Genomic DNA, 19,877 nt, shown 5'->3' with positions numbered 1-19,877 from the left:
GATGAAGTAACTTCAAAGAAGAAATGCAGACGTGGCAAAAAAAGGTGTGCATGTGGAGCATGGATCAGTTTCAAGTTTTTTTCTGATTGTGGTGTTAAATATTATCTTGTGCAACAATTCATTGAGGAACACAATCATGCTATGGTTGACAAAGATCATAAGCGATTTATGAAAGGAAGTCGCAGTATGAATGATGTTCATCACAAGTGTGTTGAAGATTGCACCAAAGCTAACATCGGTCATACTTCAACTTTCAACTTATTAAAGGAGTTTTTTGGTGGTTATGATGTTGTTGGGTGTACGTTGAATGATGTTAGGAATTGTTCTCGTGATATTAAGGAATAACTGAAAGAAGTGGATGTTCAAATGATCCTAAATCAGATGCAAAAAAAGAAGAAAATTTGTGAAGGCTTTTTTCACAAATATCAAAGGTATGTGAACTGTTTCCTATAGATATTTCAGTTTATATGTCATATGTTGCTCAAACAGGACGACGACATTCTCTGTATCTAACAAAAACACTCATGTTTAGTATATTTCAATTTTGTGTTGACATAAACTATATAGGCTGTTGACATGTTACAGATTTAGTGTTCATATAATTTATATAGGATATTGACATGTTATATGTTTGCAGGTTCTAACGAAGATGACAAGCTACAGATTGGTAACAGGTGTCATGGATGTTACTTTGGTCTATATCAACGCGCTTTTAAGAATAAAAATCATCTGATTGCATTGGATAATTTGCTTGCGGGTATTGGTCCTCAAATTTTTACTGATGACACTACTGGATCTTCATCGGTTGATGAAAATGATTCCATCAAGAACATATATAGTATTGTTGTACCTGAAGAAATAACTGCACATGCTCCAGATGTGGTTAGTACAAAGGGAGGTGCAAGTGACAAGAAAAGCAGGATTAAGTCAAGCATAGAGAAAGCAATTGAAAAAGCAAGTAACCTTCATAGGAATTGTGGAAAGTGTTATAAAGTGACTGATCATAATGTCAGGAGTTGTGGCAGAAAGTAGACATAATTTTTCTTTTTTAACTAACAGAGTTGTTTTTTAGTTTTAACATATGCTACAAGTTATTGACATTTTCTTATTAGTTGTTCATATTTGATTTTGCTCTCTATTGACATTCTATTGTATGATTTTGTTTTTTTAATTTTAAGATTTGTTTTATGAGTTGTACACACTTTATTCAAGCTGTTGACATTTGTGTATAAGTTGTTGACATTTCAATACAAGTTGGAGTCAGGCTTGCCTCTGTGCTCCTCGCTAATGAGGGCGTCCAGGCTGCCCCAGTCTTGCCTGGAGGGGTAATTACAATTACAATTCAAGTTTTTAAGGTTAATTACAATTAAAAATTATGTCAACTATATATACTAGCCATGTCAACAACTAATATAACTATGTCAACTATGGTGCATATCGTGTCAACGGCACATACATGTCTTGTCAACTACGGTACATATCGTGTCAACTACACGTACAAGCCATGTCAACTGTGTTACAAGCCATGTCATCTACATGTACAAGCCATGCCAACAACAATCAGAGTTGTTTTTTAGTTGTTAATATATGCTACAAGTTATTGACATTTTCTTATTAGTTGTTGATATTTAATTTTGCTCTCTATTGACATTCTTTTGTATGATTTTGTTTTTTTAATTTTAAGATTTGTTTTTTGAGTTGTACACACTTTATGCAAGCTGTCTACATTTGGTTATAAGTTGTTGACATTTCAATACAAGTTGGAGTTAGGCTTGCCTCTGTGCTCCTCGTTGATAAGGGCGTCCAGGCTACCCCAGTCCTGCCTGGAGGGGTAATTACAATTACAATTCATGTTTTTAAGGTTAAATACAATTAAAAATTATGATAACTATATATACTAGCCATGTCAACAACTAATATAACTATGTCAACTATGGTGAATATCGTGTCAACGGCACATACATGTCATGTTAACTACGGTACATATCGTGTCAACTACACGTACAAGCCATGTCAACTGTGTTACAAGCCATGTCATCTACATGTACAAGCCATGCCAACAACAATCAGAGTTGTTTTTTAGTTGTTAACATATGCTACAAGTTATTGACATTTTCTTATTAGTTGTTGATATTTAATTTTGCTCTTTATTGACATTCTTTTGTATGATTTTGTTTTTTTAATTTTAAGATTTGTTTTTTGAGTTGTACACACTTTATGCAAGCTGTCTACATTTGGTTATAAGTTGTTGACATTTTAATACAAGTTGGAGTTAGGCTTGCCTCTGTGCTCCTCGTTGATAAGGGCGTCCAGGCTACCCCAGTCCTGCCTGGAGGGGTAATTACAATTACAATTCATGTTTTTAAGGTTAATTACAATTAAAAATTATGATAACTATATATACTAGCCATGTCAACAACTAATATAACTATGTCAACTATGGTGAATATCGTGTCAACGGCACATACATGTCATGTTAACTACGGTACATATCGTGTCAACTACACGTACAAGCCATGTCAACTACACGTACAACCATGTCAACTGCACATAGAAACCATGTCAACAACAATTATAAGTCATGTCAACTAGACATACAAGCCATGTCAACAACTATCAGAGTTGTTTTTTAGTTGTTAACATATACTACAAATTATTGAAATTTTCTTATTAGTTGTTGATATTTGATTTTGCTCTCTATTGACATTCTATTGTATGATTTTGTTTTTTTAATTTTAAGATTTGTCTTCTGAGTTGTACACACTTTATTCAAGCTGTTGACATTTGTGTATAAGTTGTTGACATTTCAATCAAGTTGTTGAACTGATTAACATTTGATATAACTGCTAAGTTCAAAAGTCTGAATCCACAATAACAGTTTTAAAACCCATCCAAAAAATAAGTTAACATCAAACATGAATATCACTTTTTGTTTACTTCTTTTTTCTACGACTAAACAACTACGTGTACTTGTTGTTTAGCTCAAGCAATTTGTCCATGTTTGCTTCTATCCAATCATGAGCCAGTTGTAACATCGGCGACCTCTGGTTATTGTAAATTGATGAAATCATCGTGTAGCAATACCTTCCCCTGAGTATGTGGGGAATCTTTACACTACGCGCAGAGAAGCAAATATCCCATTCACTGCCCTTTTTGCCAACATAGGTCTCCATGTGCCTCATCAAATAGACACCACAGTCCTTCTTTGTTCGTGCTTGTGGCCCACTCTAAAGGCAGAAAGTTGATTGAAGACTTGTTTATATTTTCTGAAATATCTAACATTTTCTTCTCTATGAAGTATGCTTCAAACATATCTTTCTGCAAAATATATAAATAACTAAATCAAACTAAACAAACAAAGCATTTTAACATGATGTAGAAATTATGTCAACCAAATGTAGAGAATATGTCAATAACATAGATAAAATCATACCATTAAACCAATATCAATGTCATACTTCTCGAACGGATCCATATTTTTATGTGGCTTGTTGTTATCTATTATCTCAATGGTGTTTTTCTTCATCCAATATACTACAAGATAGTAATGGAAATTTGCACAAACTGGGAAGAAGACCTGTTCATATTCTTACGTAAATGTCATTAAAGATAAAATTATATCCAAAGAACACCTGTTCATATTCTTACGTAAATGTCATTGTGAGATCTTATTACCAAATCAATTTTTCTCCAGTTGAAATCTGGTCTTCTTTGAATCTCATTATCTATATGAGAAATGAAATTCTTCTTTGCTATCGAAGCATCCCAATTATAGCTATGTCAATAGCTATGTCAAACAAATCATATACTCTGTTTTATAGCTATGTCAATAGCTATTGTATGAAATGAAACACAATAAATCTATATTAATAACTCTTTCTGATTCAACCTACAGTCATCCTAACAACTATTCAAACAAGCATATACTGTTATTATAGCTATGTCAATAGCTATTGTATGAAATGTCAATAATCTTAAAAATTTAAACAAATCCTTAACTGGAAGGTGATGCTTCCAATTGCGATTCTACCATAGCTAATCAACAAAAAAATTCAGTAGAAATTGAATTCATAAGAAAACAAATCCAGATTTGTTTTAATACACTAAAATCGAAGCAATATACTTAAAATTTGAATCAATTGCTGAACCTGAAGAAGTCGGAACCTTCGCTGAAGAAGTCGGAACCACCACTGATGTGGAACGCCGTTTCTCTTCGATCGGCGCTTCAACCGATTCAACTACAATCGGTGCTTCAACCGGAACCATTGTCACTGAGCTCCATTGTCAAGGCGCTGATCTCCATCCCATATAATCGAACGACAGCCATGGTGTCCGGCAGCTCTTCCCTCGTGGCATCCATTAGCTTCTCAAGTAATTCCACAACTCTCTTGAAGGCATTCAATGGAGAAAAACAGTGGATAGGATAGCATGTCACCACATCCAATCAAAGAAACAAAATCATTGCATTTTACAACCATTGCCTAAAAATCAATATAATTTCATAATTGCATTATCCTTGAAATTGAGTTCTTCATTAACATTGACTTGAATCAGAGTTTCCCCAGAATAGCTACAGGAACTGAAAAACCACTAACTAGTAGGGCTGGAATTGCAGCGCAGAAAAGCTAGGTTGCAGAAACTGCTGTCAGCAAATCAACACCAAATTAGTGCTAAGATCCCTAAATTTGTAAAACCGACGAAAATACACATTAAACAACTGAAGCTAAGAACCCTAAATTTTCAAAATGTGGAGATATTCATCACTCAGTTCAATTAGTTTAGCTGAACAACGCAACGAGCAATCTCCAATCAATATGAAATGAATTAATCATAAGCTGAGTAGATCTTCCCCAATTATATCAAATTCAGGTAGAGAGAAAGAGATAGAGAGTACGGCGCGGACGGTGAGACTGAGAAATTGAATGTGGCATTCTCGACGGAGAAAAGATTGAAAGAAGCGAAGCGGCGGGGAGCGGGCAGCCGGAGACTCAGCCGGCTAGGAAGGGAAACAATGCCGCCATTTCCGCCGCTGGAGCTTCACAGTGTCTGCCCGCCGCCGCCCAAAACCACCTCTCAGAAGCTCCGCCTCCGCCTCTCCGAGATATTCTTCCCCGACGACCTGCTCCACAAGTTCCAAGGATCAGTCGTGGTTTTGGAAACTGATTTTGGGGCTGCAGTTCTTATTCCCCATTAAAACACGAAATGACACTTATACCCCCATGTTGACATAATGTGATACTTGTTGACATTTAGTTAATCTTGTGGATTAGTGGCTGATATTGCATCTCATTTCTCAATTTAGCTAACTAATCTCAACCTAACAAGACCCTATATATATATATATATATATATATATATATATATATATTTTAAAGACCGAACCAGATAACAAATCTCAGCCATCTATTTTGTAATCTCGTGGTTTTAATAAATTAACCAAATATTATTTTTTTAATGTTACAAAATCGGCTGAAGGGTTAATTGGGAAACCAATATCCCTGCAGTTTGTTTTCCCTTAAATCATGCCAAGTAATTATGGAAAATATATTCAGAATCTACTTATCTATGTAAATCACGATTGTTTTTCAAAATCTGCCTTCGATTTCCATCATGAATTAACGCGACCGTGCCTCAAATTTTATACTACTATATTGTATTGTTTACCGATGGAGGACAATTCACAACGAAAAACATTGGAGCCTGGAGGACAATTCTCGCTAAACAACACTTGAGAATGATTCTCGACGAACAGCGAACAACAGTTGAGGCCAGTTCTCGATGAGTTGCAATGGATAACTATTCTTGACTTACACATTTTGAGATGGAGGAAGACGAGGAGCTGAAGCCAAGACGACGGAGTCCATCCATCCATCTGATTCGGATTGGAGAAGCTAATACGAAGACGACGACGTCCATCCATCTAATTCAAATTGGCAAACAGCGAACTGAAGCCGACATCTGATTGAAGAAGTCGGCGTTGAATTTTACACGTTAGAAGACTCGTTGTTTGACTCAATTGTCACCATGAATCATGAATCAATTTTGATCTTGAATAAATTTTAGATGTAATTTCCCAGTGTTTGAACTTCTTTAATTTTACGTAGTTGAACTATATTTTCAGCGTGATGCATCATTTTACATAGGAGATGAAGTTTTTATGGTATTTTGTTTTATTGTTATTACTTTTTGATTTTTGATACTCTGGATTGACAATGGATTAGCTCTTTTATAAAGATTGGTTATTCATTTTTTTTCTGTTTAATTTAATGTGTTTTGAATTACAATATGTGATGAAGTCTTTTGCGTTGTTATTTAGAAGCGTAGATTTTACATAATGAAGTTTTGATGCGTTTATTCTAAACCTATTTATTTATATAATGAACAATAGTTGTTGTCCTTGTAGTGATTATCCGAGTAATTTGATTGATATTGATGTGTTTATTGTTGCATTTGTGTTTCATTGATAAAATATGGCCTTTTTATTCTATACAGTTTGTTGTCGTTTATTATTTCTTGAGTTGAAATAAAATCTCAGTCTTATGAAAAGAATACTTTTCTTAATGAAGTGTTTTTTGTATTTTGTATCATTGTGGTGGTATGTAATTGAATCAAATTTCGACGGAGAATGATGAAATGAAATACTCCCTCCATCCATGAAAAATATGACACATTGTGAATGTCACGGGTTTTAATGTGGAATTGGTAAAGCAAGAGATAAGGAAAAAAGTAAGTGAGAAGTAGTGTTAGTGGAATGTGAGGTTCATATTATTAGTAAGAGAGAGGGAAAAAAGTAAGAAAGAAATTATTGAAAATTTTTATTTTTTTAAACGTGCTCTATTTTTCGTGGACAACCAAAAATGGCAAATGTGCTCTATTTTTCATGGACGGAAGGAGTATATTTTAACTAAGATGAAGTATGTATACACTAATTCTGAACATAATTAAAAGTGTGGAAATATAATATCATTTTCAAAAGTATGGTAGTATCTTTGCTTGAAAACATAAACCAAGAAATACATTTCTACTTCTTTAGGTAATATGCTATCATTTTTCAACATCAATATCATTGTATTTGCTTGTCTCTTCGTGGTATGATGTTGCAATCTCGGGTCCGGCCTACAGGATTGCCCACCCTAGCCTTTGCACTGACGGGAGGTGCAGTTTAAGTACGAAAACATAAAATAATTTCTACACTTCACCATATCATATTCCAACCACAGAACCATATTGACAATCGAAAATGATAAAACATAAAAAGCTAATCTATGGGAGCCCACCACAAATGCACTAAAAATGAACCAATAACTCTGCCTAAACGAAGTTATTATGCCCTAAAATGGCCCAAACTTGGAAGAAAGGAATGCATATTATAATGTTATAATTTCATCCAAAAAAATGAACACAATTGAAATGAACCAAATATGAAACAAATCACTTCATCTTAAAATGTTATAACTTCATCTAATACAGTAACAATTTCATCTTATAATGTTATAACTTCATCTAATACTGTAACAATTTCATCTTATAGTGTTATAACTTTAATCGAGACTTGAAAACATGTCAGTTAAGATTGAGCAAATTTGCACCCTCCAGAAAAAAGAACAAAATTTGAAATTACTCAAATTTTAAAGAAAGCGTATCTTATAATGTAACAATTTCATCTTATACTTTTATTACTTCATCCTATAATACAATTTCAACTTATAATTTTATTACTTCATCCTATAATGTAATAACTTCATATTCTAATTTGAACCTTCCCAAAAAATACTCCAAATTTAAAACGAACCATATTTAATTCAAATCACTTCATCTAGTAATATAATAACTTCATCTTATACCGTAGTAACTTCATATTATACCGTAATTACTCATCTCTTGAATAGCTTTCATGAAATCCAAAATCAGAACCAAAACAGTTAAAAAAAGAGTAGACAACAACTGAATCACCTTAGAATGTAATCCAAAAACAACAATTGATTTATCTTACTAGTCGTTTCCCCAAACACGTGCGACAATCTTGGGTCCGGCCTACTGGATTTCCCATCCCAAACCTTTGCATGACCATTAGCTGTTTTACTTGTGTTTAATAATTTCATTACAAAAACATATCTACACTTCACCATGGAACAAATTCAAACTACAGAACCATCTTTACACATGAAATGAACAGAAAAAACCAAATTGGAACTCAACACAAAATACACTAAAAAATGAATCACTACAAAAGTATGGACTCACTTTGTCTTATAATCACATTTTTTCATCTTATACACCCGAGAAATGGAAACATTATAGCTAAAATAAACCAATTTTGAACAATGCAAAACAAATAACTTCATCTTATGATATAATTTGTTCATATTTTTACGAAATCACTTCATCTTATACTGTAATCAGTTCACCGTATACAGTTAAAATGAACCAAATTTAAATCATCAAACAAATCGAAACGCGTATCTTGAAGATCACTAGAAATCCCAAATTGAAAACCAAAAATGTAAAAAATGAAGAAGAAACAGAACTATAAGTCTCTCAATTTCAATAATAGAGACCCAACATTAAAATGACAATTTTGGTCAACTCACCAAAAGTGTTTGGTACAATTTTGGAAACCAGAAATTTCACAAACGAATACCTGGGTAAGTTCTCTCAGAATGCAAGCGGCGCATCTGCAATGGAATTTTAAGCAAATTTAGCCATGGATTTCGAAAATGAAAGTTAAAAAAAATCAGATAAAGCTGGAATCATTGAATTCCTTGTCAACCATTGTGAATCTCATCAATGAAATTTTCGCCGCCTGTTGATGAAGTAACGTCGGTGGATGAAGTAACGATGTTGGTGATGGATGAAATTTCCACCCCCTAGTGCAAATTTGGAGAAGAAATGAGGGAGATGAATCTGTGAATGGGTGGGAAGTTGATTAGGATAAAAAAGTACAATGGGTGGGAAGTTGATTAGCACAATTTTTACCCCAGATTTCAAGGACATACCATGTGGAAAACCGTCTGACCTAATGTGCTATGACTAAATAGACCTTAGGATGAAGTAAAATGCTCTTACAATGAATAACATACAACATCATCACAATATCTCATCTCAGCCGTTAAAATCTAAATCTAAAGGTCAATATTTAGATTGTTTGCCTCTTTTCGTCTTGGTTGTTCTGTCAGACAAACCAACAATCAATTAAAAATAACAAGATGTAGTCAACAAAATCCACAATTACACAGTTATAAAGCAGTAATTAACTACAAACTTCAACAATGGACAAAACCTTAACAAAAACGACAGCAATTTCATGATTTATGGAAAAATAAATAGACGATTTGTGAAAATCAGCGGTTCAAAGTGTCCATTAACCAAAAAATGGAACTTTTAACACCTACCTTGTTGTCAACTGGAAATTGACGGCCGCGCGCGAAGGGATTGAGTCTTCGACTGCGAAACGGCGGCGGAACGTTGATTTAACGACGAAAATCAAAGGTTGGGTTGATTTCTGGTGGCTTGGAGTAGCGGCTAGGGTTTGGAAATGGGGGGGAATTTAGGGAGACGAAATTCAATCGTGGGTTTGAGGAGTGAGGCAGTTGGAGTGAGTAGATGGAAAATCCCGCTTAATTCTCGCTCTTTCCATTTTTATTCATTGTTGTTTTACAATTATACCCATATAATGCACAAAATGACCCTAATAATGCAACACTGGATCAAATCTCTCCTTTTAATCAAGTCCGTCCATTCCATCAATCTAATTGATGATATTAAGAAGGAAATAGACACTAAGGGAGCAATAGGACCTTAATGCTCCCCTATATATATATATATATATATATATGAAAATCTATGATAACTGATTTATATACAGAAACGCAGAACAAAAGCATACGTAGGGTATTTTTAGGTCATAGTTAGTTTATTTTTAGGTCATGCTACCCAAGTATGACCTAAAATGATCTTAACATGACATTAAATTCAAATCTTATAATATGACCTAAAACTACTTAATTATGACCTTTCGTGTTTTTAGTTAATTATTGACCATTAGATCATCTAATCCTAGGGCTAAGATTTGGGCTGCATTTCTGAATTTAAACACATACTTATTTTGATCATCTCCCTCTATATATATATATATAGGATTATATTCAATGTCGAACTAATTTTAAAGACCGAACTAGAAACCAAATCTCATCCACTCATTGATTACATCTAACAGTTCTTTTTAATTACCCAAATCTGATTTTTATATTCAATTAAATAAACGAAAGGGTTATTTTGGAATACCAAAGTTCAATTAGTTTTGTTGTTACCGTAATTCTTGCATCTCAATTATGGAAAACACAATTCAGCACCTATTTTTTTGTGATTCACTATTATTCAAAATTTGTTTCCTATTTCATCGTGAAAAAAAATTCTTGTGAATTCCCTATCGCGATTATTCACGATTAAACAATTATGGAAAACATTCTTACGAATTCCCTATCGCAAAATCTGTTTTGTAATTACCTAGTGATATACAAAAACCGGTTCTAATTATGTTACCGCTGATTAAATCAGACCTGCACAAGGTCATCACCGGGATCAAACCGGACCTACTCAAGATTATCGCCGATCCCACCAGTCCTGCTCAAGGACATCGTCGGAATTACACAGCAAAATCAAACTGGATTTGCTCAAGGTCATCGCCAGAATAACACCTGTTTTGTAATAAACTGTATTAAGTGTGAGATGAACCATTCTCGTTTATATGTCCTGATACCATTTCTTGTATATGAATGTTGTACAGACCTGATTGTCTTGCTAAAATAAACCATTATATTTGTTAGATATTTAGAAATATTGGTCAGATGATATTAAAGCCTAGTCGTATATGTGCCAAATGTCATAAGGTTGGTCACCATGATTCAAAGAACTGCGACAAGATAAAAGAGAAGGCGAATACAACGTGAAGACCATTTAGTTTTAATTGAAACGCCTATGTTATGAATTTATTTCATTTCGCCATGAAGAACATTTAATACTGTGTTTCATGGTTGGATAATTAGACTACGATTGATGTCGGTCATTCAAATTATATAAAGTATTATCTTCATCTTATAACGTTGTAACTTCATTTTATAATGTTATAACTTCATCCTAAAAAATGAACCAAATTTGAAATGAACCAAATATGAAACAAATTACTTCATCTTATAATGCTAAAATTTCATCTAATACCCTAACCACTTCATCTTATAACGTTATAACTTCAACCGAACTTGGAAATACGTCAGTTAAAATTAACCAAATTTGAGATGACTCAAATTTGAAAGAAAGCATTATATCTTATAATGTAACAAATCCATCTTATACTTTTATTACTTCATCTTGTAATATAATAACTTCATATTCTAATTTGAATCTTCCCAAAATCCAGATTCGAAACAATCCAAATTTGAATCAAATCACTTCATCTAATAATGTAATACTTCACACAATCTATTCGCTTTAAAGTTTGCAAAAAAATTAAATAATTCAAATACAAAGTGGAATAAAGTAACAAACTACTGGAATAAACCTACTAGAATGAAGTAATAAATTACAAAGAAATAAATGTATCATGAAAATTTTGAAAATCAAAACACTAACAAAACGAATGTTAACAAAACAACTCATCACTTCTTCCTCCTCTTCTTCTTCATGTATCTTGTCGAAATTCGTTGAATCATGCATCTTGTTGGAATTCCTGGTGGCATATGGCATATCTACGACCATGCATGGACATATCCTTTATTTCTTCATTTGACAAATCTACGATCATGCATGGATGTATCCTTTATGTGGCACATAAAAACTAATTGTTGTTAGTCAAAAATCATAACAAACACAAATCTTCATTCAACAAGTATTTAATTTTATTCGTTCATGTTATTACTTCATTAAACTAGGTTATTTAGTTCATAATAAGTACAATTCTTCATATACTTGTGCAAACGATACAGTTCATATTAGCATTTCATATTAATCAGTATTAAGTTCATTCAATAATGTTACTACTTCATTCCATTAGATATTTGCAAAACTTGTGCAATTCTTCACATAAGCAACTTCCTAACAAAACCAGACATATCTACATTCATAACTCATCACAAATACATCATACCAAATATCCAGACCAATCACTTCATCACAGACCAAATCACTTCATCAAATAATCAACTTTCACCACATAACATCATAACTTACGTCAAATACAGTCTGGTAAAATTAATTCAGTTACGACATACCAAATATCTAGATATATCTACAGCTCATCACAAACCAAATTCAGTTACAACATACTGAATTTCTTCATGTAATAAACAACTTTCTTCATTTTATAATGTAACAAGTTCACACAAATATGAAAACATTTTATGTTAAACTGAATCTAATTTGAAAAATAAATACAAATAACTTCATAGAATGATATACTTTATTCATGTTTTTATGAAACCGCTTCATTTTATACTACAATCTATTCACATTACAAAATTAAGATGAAGCAAATTTACACAATCAAAAGATTCAAAAAATATGTTGCAGATCACTGAGAAATGCATAATTAATAACCAAAACAATAAAAATTTTATTTTAAACATCTAAAATAAAATAACCAAATGCAGCTTTCGAATACAACTGCTGCTGATCTTAAACCAAAGTTTCAGAATAATTAGTATGTTGTGTTTTCGTAGAATGACTAAAAGTGTAGAACACAACAAATACCTTTGATTTTGGTCTCCTTCGTGTGCTAGAACACTCAACCTGCACACTTAAGCAACTGTTTTGCAGATATAATCCAATTATGCACATCATACTGACCAGTAACCAAGGCCTAAAATACGACTTATCAAACTGCTCACACTTACCACATGCTTGTCCTCAAGCGTGAAGAACAAACAAAAAGAAATAAGTCGTATTCTAGCCTGGTTACTTCCCTGACCGACTCAATCCTAAACTAGACTCTAAACTACGACGCAAGGAAGAAAAGAAAACACATAAACGAACACAAGAGAACTAAAACACAATGATCGGGCTATATTTTCAACCATCCCTCCCCTCGGGATCAGGTGCAATCCGGCCTTAGACAGCCTTGAACTTCCGCCGCCCCCCTTTTCTCTCCCAGTCAGTATATCTGCTAGTCAAGATCGCCCAAACTTTCGGCCAAACACTAGGTTCACTCAGTCACTCATACCTCTCCGGGAATGTTAGGACTGTTCTCTCTAAATGCTAGACCACAGAGGCTTCGGACTTAGATCTCACGTGTAGCTACTGAAGGGCTTTAAGGTTTGTAACGGGGCTATTGGTTGTAGTGTTTGGGGTGGATGTTCCTAATGCTCTAAGGTTCAAAAATGTCACTTTATTTGGTGCGGGGGAAACTGTGTGTGTTCGGGCTCTTGGTTGTTGCTTCTTTCGGCCTGTGTTCCTGACATTAACCTCCAACTGGCCAGTAGATCCCCCCCTCCCACTTCACACGTGTCTGCCCCAGATGAGGCTGTAAAGTGGAAAAAGGTAATGGCCAGGATGGTTGACACAGACAAAACCAATAAAACGACATGCTAAAACTGAAACTTCTCACACTTAGACTATAAAATAGGCTAAGTGGGAGAGTTTGGTACCTAAGCAGAATGAACAATCACAAAACACATATATACGCAAACTTCTCACACTTAGATCACGTAGTGGGCTAAGTGTGAGTCAACAAACATATGAACATCACAGTAGCAAACCTTTCCTTCTCACACTTAGACTATAAAATAGGCTAAGTGTTACGAAAGGGGTTTGCGCACATACACAAGTTATACTATCTAAACAAACACCAAAACACAAAAAAAACGGAGAGCTAAAAAAACTGAAAATTAAAACGAAAGCTAACTGGTCGGTAGGGTGGGTCATCCGTGTCTCCTGCTCCTTCGGGGGCAGGTGGTGCAGGTGGGTTCTCCAGTGGTTCCTCGACATTCTCGGGTTGGTTCTCATTAGACTTCGCCGGCTCCTCGGCTTCCCCCGGCACCTCGGCACTCACGTTCTCTGAATCTAGTTCCTCTTGCACACTGGGTCTGGTAAACTGGCCTGCATGTCCCCTAGTTCCTGCTGCTGCTTCCTGTCTTCCCTTAGTCACTTCCCTCAGTATTTCCTCCATCATGGACGCTATCCTGGTCAACTCCGCTCGCATCTGTCGGTTTTTCTCTCCCAGCTCCGTCACTGTCCGTTTCAGATCCGCTTGTCTCTGCGCTTGCATTCTCTAGCCCGCAGAGGCCCTACCAGTTGGGATAGGCTCTTGCCCCATTGCGTAGAAATGTGGAACACCTTCCCTCATATACACGGTATTGGTTCTGACGAAGAATGGTATGTCGAACAACCCAGGAGGGCTTACCCTAGTCAGAAAGGATAAATCCTCAGCCTCCTTGATGAGGACGTTGTTCCCGACAAATACTCCCAGAATATTGCATAGGGTGAGATTTCGGGCAGGATGGATGGTGATCAAATGGCACTGGTACGTAGTCCAGAACCCTAGATGCAGTCTTCGTCCATGCTTTGCACACCAAAGCAGATATAACTCCGTCATCGAGGTACGGACGGCTAAGTTAGACTGGCCCAACAGGTTGAAATCCAGATGGAGTTGCACTAGACGTAAAACGGGGTCATTGAAATGAATTGAGCGAGAGATGGTTGAAACAAACTCCCCAGCAACTGGATGAGTTAACTCTGCCCAAGCCTCCTGTGGGTTAAAATCGACATGTCGACGGGGGATTTCCCACTCCCGATTCCTCCAGTCTGGCCCTATGGCCTCTTCAAGGCTGCACATCCCCAGCCGAACTGTCCATTCAATTAGACTCATACTAATCTTCCCTGCAAACAATCTAAAACTTATGGAGACCACATCTAAATCCGTAGTCACCTTAAACCGAAATATAGTGAAGAATTCTTTCGCGAGCCGAACACAGATATCTGAGTTCTCATTTGGAATTGTAACGCCCGTACTTTTTATGGAAGATGACGCACGTAAATCGAGGAACGGTCGAAGAAATTATATTTGGAACAACACCAAATATAAGTTGTGACGTTAGGCGTTCTTTATCTTTGTGAAGAACAAGATAACGAAAGTTAATAAAGTTTTGTGAATTTTAATTATCGAAAGAAATGCGAGAAAATAAAGTATGTATATATTTTTTTTTACTTGGGCTTCTCAAATTAAAGTAGAGTCCAAATGTTTACTTAAAATGGCTTTGGGCCATAACCAATTAATAATTATACAACTTGGGCTTACAACTAAACAAGCCCAAAACAAATTAATTTAGGGGCCCAAATTCCTTTCCAAACAAATGGGAGCAAGCCCAAGAACCTCTCTCCTTCTTCTCCTCTTCATGATCGGCGGTTTCATTCAAGTGGAGACTTTCCAACTTTCAACTTCTCCACTCTCCATCTTCCATCATTTATCCTACAAACCAAGAGACACCCTTTTTAAAACATCCACCCTTTCACTTCTCTTCTCACTTTACACTTCACAAAAAAAGAAGGAGATTATGAGAGAGAGGGCCGAGAGAAGGAGCTAGAGGTGAGTAAGAATTTGGAGTTCGTAACCAACCCTTTCAAGAATTCACCTATCGGAAGGTATAATTCTTTCCCATTCAAATCCTTTTTTCTTCATGAATGGCTTAGCATGTACTCAACTATAGAATAATCACATAATTCGAACAGTAGCATCAATCAAGCACCAAGCAGACACCCCTTTAATGTTGTAACTCAAAAACACTAGAAAGAACAAAACTTGAATAAACGAACTTGTAATCGGGGCTGTTCGGGTGGAGTGCGGGGCTGATCGGAGAGGTTCGGGGTGCCGGCTGTCAAATTTTGATCATGGTGAAAATCAGAGATGAAAAACATGAAGAACAAGAGAGAAAAGGAAGAAGAAGTTGCTGCATTGAAAGAGAACATTTGCAGAGATGGAGAGAACCGAAATTTCACTATGGACTACATTTTGCCAAGTTGTTTACAATGAAACATGAAAAGCCTATATATAGCAACTAAACTAGAAGACTAACTGTAACAGAATCCTAACCAACTAAAAGAAGCCGTTGACGACCGTTGAGCTAGGATCTGGAAGCTTCTTCGCTCGTTATACTTCGAGCTGATCTTCGAGCTGTTGGCCGTTGCTTCATGTTGCCTCATGTTCGAGCTGTTGCTTCATGTTGCATACTCTAATAGCCCCCCTCAAGATGGAAGCAATTGCTACCATCTTGACAACAAACATCAAACCAAATTCCACGCATGGTTGAGCAGAGGTGGTCCAGCAATTGATCAAGCAAGTAGCAGCTTGTAAGTGATCAAAGGAGCAGAAGCTTCCTTGATCAAGCATTGATTTCGATCAAGCGAGTAACAGCTCCATCTTCGAGCTGATCTTCGATCCAACTGATCAAGCTACTGATGCAGACATTGCATCAAAAATTTGAAACAGATAGAATCATGACAGTGTCTTGATGACCGGATACATGTTTAGGAATGCTCAATATAGGCTGGAATTGCAACAGAGCTTGGAACAAGTTGCTCTTCCTGAACCACAACAGAAAATGATGCCTCAGATTATGCACCAGGAACAGTGTTGACAAGAGAAAGATCAAAAAAAAAATGGAGAAGGCAATCGAAGAACTAGAAACTGAGGATTCATCCGACGATTTCATCGGTGAGAATAGAAAACAAAAGAAGAAGAAAATCAGAGAATCATCCGATTTGAGAGAGAATAGAGATTGAGATTGAGATTGAGATTGAGATTGATATTTCAGATTCATAGAATCCTATTTCAATCCTTGAGAATAGAGAAAACGAGATGAAATCAGAGAAGATCAGAGATAAGAATAGAGAAAACCAAAATCGGAGATGAAATCAGAGATAATCAGAGATGAAAATCAGAGAAACCGAAATCTATCGGTGAAAACAGAGAAACCAAAAAAAAACTGAAGAACTCCGTCGATGCGGCGGAGAATCGAACCGATTCAAAAAAATGAAAAGAAAAAACAGAGATATAGATCGAGAATCAGAGTGATATGCGGAAGATTTTGCTCTGATACCATGTCAAATTTTGATCATGGTGAAAATCAGAGATGAAAAACATGAAGAACAAGAGAGAAAAGGAAGAAGAAGTTGCTGCATTGAAAGAGAACATTTGCAGAGATGGAGAGAACCGAAATTTCACTATGGACTACATTTTGCCAAGTTGTTTACAATGAAACATGAAAAGCCTATATATAGCAACTAAACTAGAAGACTAACTGTAACAGAATCCTAACCAACTAAAAGAAGCCGTTGACGACCGTTGAGCTAGGATCTGGAAGCTTCTTCGCTCGTTATACTTCGAGCTGATCTTCGAGCTGTTGGCCGTTGCTTCATGTTGCCTCATGTTCGAGCTGTTGCTTCATGTTGCATACTCTAATAGACTCCCTCGTCGACCCCCACGCCGACGATCACTGCTCGCCGGGAGAAACGCCGCTGTCCGCCGCTGCTGCTGCTGCCACGGGGTAGGAAAGCCGCTGCCGTCGCACCGCCGGAGAGACGCTCGTCGTCGCTGCTGCCGCCGGACAGCACGGCTGCTTTCGCCGGTGTTAAATCCTCTAAATTCTGTCCCACATCGACTTGGTGAAGATCCCATCTAATCTATATAAGTGTGGATAACCCTCCCCCTTATGAGGCCTTTTAAGGGGTGAGTGGCCCATTTCTAATATGGTATCAGAACGGGCCCAAGTCGATGATGGTTTTCTCTTTATCTCTTATCTACCTCATGAGTGGAAGACCGATGTCCTTTCCGGCCCACATCGATGATGGTTTCTCTTGCATTGCCTACCCACGTGATGGAAGACCGATGTCCTTTCCGGCCCACACGTGAGGGGGCGTGTTAAATCCTCTAAATTCTGTCCTACATCGACTTGGTGAAGATCCCATCTAATCTATATAAGTGTGGATAACCCTCCCCCTTTTGTGGCCTTTTAAGGGGTGAGTGGCCCATTTCTAATAGAGACGATCCGCGGTGGCGGTGGCGAATCGGAGCAGCAGCTACGACGGCGGTGATGCCACCGAGCGACGGATTTCTGGGAATTGGGAGAAATGAAGAAAATAAGAGAGGAATTTAGAATTGGTGAGATGGGGAGAAGAGAGGGAGTTGACCGAGATGGAGGGGGTAAGGGGAATTATTGCTTTGTGTTTGTTTTTTTTTGGACTCAGTATCTAGTGGGATAAAATATAAGTTTTGGGCTCCCTCGTTTAATTATTTTTGGGCCACCTATTTTATTTTTTGGTTTGGCCACATAAGTTAAATTGGAAGTAGGAGGTGAGGAAAATAATTAAGTCTTGTGCCGATGTTTTAATCGTAAAGAATGATTTAATTTAATCTTGAGAATTTTAATTACGAATAAGTTATCCCGAGTTTCGAAATAAATATAAATGCGAAGGAAAATAGTTGCGATAATTTAATTATGCGCTTAAATAATTTTGGAAAGTTATATCGACGACATGGAAAATATGAGGAGCCAACGGAGGAAAGAACGAGGGTAAGCGGCCGACCGGCGTCGCACGCGACGCCTTGGGCGGCCGCCGAATAATCGAAAATGCACGAAAACCGAGAAAATGAATTAAAAGATTTAATTAGAGTGCATGCATTCTAAAATGTCTTCGTTACCGAGATTGATGTGAACTTTATGTATTTTTTTCCGAAAAGGTGGTTCGCACGCACGCTAAAGTCGGAACGAGAAGCTATTTAAGGAAATTCTAAGCTTTCAAGGTGGGCTTTATTACTTAAACTCTTTTATTTGAAATGATATGTTATGGTGAAATAAGGGTGGTTTAAAATAGTATGTCATGCCGTATTTTATGTTTTGAATTGCCTATCTGATTGTCTACTAGGATAATGTCCTACTAGACTTTGATGGTTAACGAATTCGGGTCTGACTAAGGAGTGAGTCCCTAGTCGGACTAGTGCACTGATGGGGATGTGAGCCGTCCTTTGTGGTCGGCCGGTCCAGTGATCGAGTTTGTGGCCACATTCTCGTTTCACATGATGGTTCAGATATGGTATATGATGGAGGATGATGATGATATGTGTCAGCAGACACCTTTTAAAGTAATCGAGTTTCACTCTATGATGGCTTGACATAACTTAAATGATAAATGTATTTTCGGGCATGAGTTCACTGAGTGCATCAAGTACTCAGCCCCTGCATATGTTTTCCCTATGTGCAGGTTGAGCGTGGACGGGGGACGGAGGATGTTGAGCATTGGACAGAGACAGTATTCAATAACTGTTCCGGTTGCTATTGTGTCTTCATACATAGTAGTAGCTAAACTCTCAAATGCTTCCGCTATGCCAAGTTTTAAGAATTTCTGTTACTTCCTTTGAATTGTCAAACTATGTCATTCACGTTATGTACCTTCGGGATTTGAGACCTTGTTGATAAATGAAATTTCATCTTTTGATCGATATGTTGTACTTCCTTGATTGTTTACCCCCTTCTTCCCCGCTTCTTAATTCCCCCACTAGTCACGATTCCCCGTGCTTCCTATCCTTAGGAAGTGCGGTCATGACAAGAATCAACCACTCAAACCCCAATGCATGTAGATAGGCTAAAAACTGTTCCCGGACACTTAACTCATCCAAAGAGGGATAATGTATTACATTTCCGCATTTGACGTCCTTGTTTCCATCATCCATGCTGTCGAAAACATCCTGCAGCTTCTTCGATTCAAAAATCTTCATCTCCTCCGCTATCTCGTCAGTGAAATCCACCAGCCACCTCCGGTATCTTAACCTCTCTACCGATGGGTGGACTAGCTCCCGATGGTCATCTAGAAGTTGTTGTTCGGTGAACTCCTCA

At 36.6% G+C, this 19,877-nt stretch overlaps 1 long non-coding RNA gene across 1 annotated transcript; it reads left to right on the top strand.

The window, feature by feature from the left end:
* Positions 1-15,600: 15,600 nt before the first annotated feature.
* On the top strand, positions 15,601-19,302 carry LOC121774894. Its single transcript, XR_006045062.1, has 3 exons — positions 15,601-15,630; positions 18,725-18,787; positions 19,246-19,302. It is a non-coding gene; the product is annotated as an uncharacterized LOC121774894 (long non-coding RNA).
* The last annotated feature ends 575 nt before the right edge of the window (positions 19,303-19,877 follow it).

Source organism: Salvia splendens, chromosome 17, assembly GCF_004379255.2.
Source record: "Salvia splendens isolate huo1 chromosome 17, SspV2, whole genome shotgun sequence".
In the NCBI taxonomy this organism is placed as follows: Eukaryota; Viridiplantae; Streptophyta; class Magnoliopsida; order Lamiales; family Lamiaceae; genus Salvia; species Salvia splendens.
This window is presented reverse-complemented; position numbering and strand designations above follow the sequence as displayed.